The following is a 5483-nucleotide window of genomic DNA, read 5'->3' on the forward strand; positions in this document are numbered from 1 at the left end:
CCAATGGCAAGTCAGGGAGGGATCGAGGGTGCTCCAACAGGAAAGGAGAGTGGTCAGGGTAAGTAGGACAATGAGTCTAGTGCAGGAAGGAGGATGGGTTGGAGCTCTGTAAGGGGGTCATGAGTTCCTTCCCACGGGGAGGCAGAATGTCAGCGATGGATGGGAACCAGCAAATCCCAGAGGAGGGTGTTTAGAAAACAAGAAGAGGGCCTCAGGGGAATGGGACGATGTGCCAATGTGGCCAGACAACGCCCTCAGTGAACCCAGACCAGGACCACTCCGCTGCCCTGATGGCCTGGATGGTAACAGAGGCTGACCCAGAGTCCCCACCACAGGATGCCAGAGGTACTGTGCTGGAACAGGCTCTGATATGGAGTGGCTCCCCACCAGGCCTTGCCGCACTCCCCCAACCCCTACCCCCCAGAGAGAGGACAGAACACAGAATATGAGAAGTCCTTTAATCAAAAACTGCTGTGAGACTGGGGCAGAGAGGGGGAAAACAAGGGGCAGAGGATGCCCTGGTGGAGGCAGAACAGGAGGCAACAAGCTTGGCCACAGCTCACCAGCCTCGGAGGTAACATCTGCTCCTCTTGCAGAAAGATGTTGGGCTCAACCTGTGAAACAGCAGAGTCAGGGAAGAGCCTCAAGCCAGGGCCAGCCCACAGCCCTGCTCAACAGCCAGGACTATGGGAAGGAGTATGGTGTGTGTAACACTCACTTCAAAGCATCTGGAACTTGTCAGCCAGGCGTTGCATGGCGGCAGCAACAGAGAGAGGCATAAGAACGTGCTCCAGACAGAATGATATAGACGCCTGTCCCCTTGTTCCTGTGGGGAACCACCTAGCCCTACAACCTGAAACCCACCCTACTAGCCCCAGTGCAAAGAGCTCTGGGCCTGATCACCACCCACCACCTGAGTTAAATGTGGAGCTATTTCCTAAAATGAACCAAAATGTGCCAGCAGCTCTCAGTTCAAAAATTGTCTCGCAAACAAGCAATAACAAGAACCTTAGAGGCCACACCAAGCAGCAGTTAAAGGGAAAAATCAACATGGCATCTCTACAAGTCCTATCAGGAGGAGCTCTCTAGGACTCGAATGGCTGGCAGAGTGTGCGCGAAGTCCACACAGTACTTTGCTACTTGTCCACACGCCCAGCTGATCATGCACAGCACACTCCAGGGACACGCTTGCTAGGTTCTCCTCCCCACAGGAATGCTGATCCCTACGAGGTCCCCTGCACCTGCAGCCCACCCCACCCCAAGGGCCCACCCCGCTTCTGCACTAAGAACCCGCTGCTCTCTGTCCCTGGTTCCTGATACCGTATTGCTCCTTAAGGTCGTCTATTTCTCTCTGTAGCACCAGACACTAGGCCAGTAGACATGGGAGGAAGAGAAAAGGTTAGTATACACTGCCCTCCTGTCACCTCCTTTTTCTCCTCTCCCCAGGGCCATGCATCCCAAAGCCAGATGTCTAGAATGGCAAGGGAAAGACTTTCATCAGTGGAAAGGAGGTGGGCTCCTTCTGACGGGTGTGGGATGGGGACAAGGCGGGGAGGCCCACACATTTCAGTTGAACTTGGATCCAGATTCCACCATGAGGATTGGGTGTGCATTTCAGGAGCCAGAGGAAGCATTACCCAAAGACAGTCCAGCATTCCCAGTGGCGGCTGCTGCCTTTCCAGTCTTGGGGAATGGTCAGTTGGTTCCTGGTCACCTGAGAGGGAAAGGGCACCCAATCCAGCTTCCCAGGCTCCCAGTGAGGTGGAAAGGGCCAACCAGGCTCTAACGCAAGGTGAGGTAGCACCCCCCTCTGCTGGCAACAGGCCTCCTCTGCTCTGCCAAGGGCAGCATTTCTCCTCTCCTCTTCTCTATGGGCCTGCCTCCCCTGTTCCCCAAGGGCAGCATTTTCACCACTGTGGTCCCCAAAGACTGTGGTTCTGGGTTCGAGCCTCTCAGAGCGGCAGCCACAGCCAGCACCTGGGAGAGCAATGTGGGTGAACAGCACTTCACAGAAAAGGCTATTAACCTGCAAGTTTACAGCCAGAGGAGCTGTTGGGGCACTGCCACTGATCACCTCTGCCAAACAAATCCCACACAGAGGATGATGGGGCCAGCCCTGTTGACATCCTGTTTCCCATGGAAGAAGCTGCCTAGGAGCAAGGCTGAGCCCCCAGGAGAGAGAGAGAGAGAGAGAGAGAGAGAGAGGTTTCTGCCCTCACCCCTGGTCCTCTCCACCCATATCAAAACCCAGGACACTCATCTGAGGGTTCAGGTCCTCTGGGCATGACTTCTCCCAGGTTCAGGGCCACGGGCTCTGAGTTTCCTGGATCCTGGGGGTCTCTGATGTGGAGGTCATCACTGCTGGGTTCTCCATGATGTGCCCATGGAGAAGATGGCCATGCCCCGTGAGTGGGCAGCTAAAAGAAAGATTTTTCACCAATCTGGACTAAAGATGTGTGTGCATATATATATGTATGTATGTGTGTACCGGTGCATTTATATGTCTATGTCTGTGTGTGTGTGAGCAGGTGTGATTTGGGACTGGGCTGAGGCAGGGGAATGGGAAGAGAATTGAAAGGCTGATCTCTTTAGCACTTTCTCCATCAGTCAGCCCCAGGCCAGCAGGCAGACCTGAGCTGGGGACAACAGTGCAGCACTGAGAAGGCCTGGGTCCCTGAAAGGAGGTTTGGGGAACAGCTAGGAAGTAGGATTCAGGAAAGTGATTCATCTAAACACTGAAGCTCTATGAAGCTTTTAAGGGGCCCCCTTGACACAATTAAGCTACCAGCCCTCCCTTCCTCTCTAGTCCCAGACTCGCAGAGACTGGAAACAGTCCAAGGGTGGAGAACCCAGCCCAGCACACCCCAAGTGCTACTTTAACATTTGTCCCTAGTAAAAGGACCCCAATCTGGCGTCCTAATGACCCACTGACCAAAGGCACCCAATGATGACCCCTGAGGGATGGACAGAGGGAGCACGGGTGAAGAATTATGTCCTGGGGAGGGTGAGAGGGGGAAGAGTGGGGAGAGAGGAGGGGCCTGGCCTACTCACTTGGCCCTTTGTTACTGGGTCTCTATTTGGGTCGTTGTTTTCTCCCACCACCGCCATCACTGACACGGCCTCCCGTGCCCTCTTGGCCACAGATTTCGCACCAGCGCCCGTGTGCTTGGACTCTTTGGTTCCCAAAGGGACCAAGGTATACCTCTTGGACCTCCCAAGCAGCGGAATGCCAGAGACTGGGGGCAAGGTGGCCGGTTCCAGAGAAGTGGCCGAGATTCACTGCTCCCAGGAAGGGAAGGTTCTCCCAGGGCAGGTTTGGAGATGCCCCCGAGGGATTTCTTCTCCCGGTCTCTCTTCCTCCTAGGAGCGACCCGCGGCAGGCTGTCTGTAGTGGCAGCTGCAGTAGCTGCCGCTACTGGTACTCCCTGGTAGCTGTGCGGGCGGCCATCCTTCCCCCAGAGCTCGCTCTGCATTTTCTTAGGTGGAGAGATGTTCATTTAGCTCTGCATTGCCCTGCCTGTCCTGCCTTATCACAACCGAAGTGAATCCTCGCAGAGCGGAGGACAGGAACGGCCCTGGCAAGTGAAACAGATTCTCCCTGCCCCAGACAGTCGAGTGTTTGGGCGTGTTCCTGGGACCCTTGAGGCTGTTGAGCTTGGCCTGGCCTCCTTCTTTGGGATAAATGCTCACCCTCATCAGCTCTCTCTCAATGAACTCATCAGAGGACTCGGAGTCAGACAGCAGCCCAAACGGGCCTTCCGAGGGCAGCCGCTGGTGATCCGCAGCCACGTTCAATGTACTCTTAGCGCCTCTCTTAGGGTTCCCCCAGGCCCGGCCCGCCTCGGCCCCACCGACCTGGAGAGGGCCAGCCGCAGCCAGCACCGCTGCCCCACAACTCTAGGGGACCATGCCTCGACCGCTGGGACCCGCCTCGAGGTCGGCCCACAAGGAGGTCTCATCAGTGATCGCATAGCTTTCCAGGGACAGGTATCTGCTGAAGCCCAGTACGTCCAGGTCGCTCAGTTGCCGCAGGATGGCCGCCACTGACTCGTCAGCCAGCTGCAGGGCATCCCCTTTGTCGTCGGCCAGGGAGCCAAGCTGGTCTTCGCAGCCACACACCACCGCCCCCTCCCCACCCCCGCCCCCACCCCGCTTCCAGCACCTCCCGCTCTGAGTTGAATCCCTGAGTTTGGGTACCCATCTCCACTCTCACGGTGTCCTCACCTCGGAGCCCAGTCCAGGTCCCTGCGGGGCTGTGGAGCCGGCCTGAGGGACGCAGGTCCGCTCCCTGTCCTCTGGGCCGAAACCCGCTCCCCAAACTGACAGCTCATCATCTGGGGAATATGGGTGGCCCCCGGACCTGGGCTGGAGGTGATTTATCAACCGAGTTGCGGTGGCAGTGGTGGAGGCCGTCACGGAAGGTGAGGCCAGCAGCGTCTGGAGCGAGCAGTCAAGCACCACAAGCACCGCACGCACAAGATTGTGGCCAACGGCGCCAGGCTTTCAGCAAGCCTGGGACGCCGGCGCCATGGCCTCCTTATTGGTCTGGTTCCCACCAACCAGCGCGCGCCTTGTTTGCCTGCCCCCTCGAGGAGTAACCAATGGGCCAAAGGCCTCCTCCTGTTTGCCGCCAAGCCCAAGGGTCATCAGGGCAGTTGATGAGTTGGCGGGTGAAGGTGATGGTGGTATGAGCACCTCTGTCAAGCCTCTCGTCCCACCTCCTCCTGTCCTGCCTTCCCTTTCTGATTAGAGTCACAGCTCTGAGCCCTGACTCTGTACAAAGTGGGTGGAGTGGGAAGCAGGAGGGTCCTGAGGGCCCTAGTCTCCTGGGAGATGAGGATGAAACGTCAGAATGGAGACGCTGAGCAGTTAGAACGTGCTGAAAGCAACTGCCAGCCTCCCTTCCACCACAGGCCTTTCGACCCAATGAGAGAATGGGCTGAGGAATCCCACAGTCGGTGATCAGTGGTCGGCGTACTTCTCCATACGTGGCCAGAGGGCAAAGGGATCCTATTTTTGTTCTGCAAGCAATCTGCCTCATCTGCTTCCATCAAACGTTCTTGGCAGGCAGATTTGGGGGACAGACTGAGGTTGACCTCACTCCCTCAGCTCTTTCCTCACTCTGAGGCAATTCAAAGAATAGAGTCTCAGTGTCCAGTTACACCTGCAAAGATACTCACCACCGCTGATCCTGCAGATGTAAACTAAAACCATGAATCGGGTTTCACACTCTAGGACTGCAGGCTTCCAAGAGCTTAACCATTCTGAGAGTGGGAGACGTTAGAAGCAAACCCCTGTGACTGTGCACCACCGTCTTGCACAGAGATCTATTTGGGAGGTAATTTGGGAAAATCTATGAAAAGCAACTTATACAGCAGGGACCCTGGGCCTGGCACTCTTCTAAGTGCTGTACATAAATAGTAATGCTTCCTTGTGACACTCCTAGGACTATAGTACCAATGAGTAAAAGCCTCTTACAGGTG

General features: G+C 56.2%; 1 long non-coding RNA gene across 2 annotated transcripts; it reads right to left on the reverse strand.

Moving 5' to 3' along the window:
* Nucleotides 1–444: 444 nt before the first annotated feature.
* LOC133243178 (uncharacterized) lies at nucleotides 445–4134 on the reverse strand. Of its 2 annotated transcripts, XR_009735012.1 has the most exons (3): nucleotides 3052–4130; nucleotides 719–2417; nucleotides 445–614 (listed from the first exon to the last, which is right to left on the reverse strand). It is a non-coding gene; the product is annotated as an uncharacterized LOC133243178 (long non-coding RNA). The 2 variants fall into 2 exon arrangements; XR_009735011.1 differs by having other exon boundaries at nucleotides 719–4134.
* Nucleotides 4135–5483: the final 1349 nt, after the last annotated feature.

Source organism: Bos javanicus, chromosome X, assembly GCF_032452875.1.
Source record: "Bos javanicus breed banteng chromosome X, ARS-OSU_banteng_1.0, whole genome shotgun sequence".
NCBI lineage: Eukaryota > Metazoa > Chordata > Mammalia > Artiodactyla > Bovidae > Bos > Bos javanicus.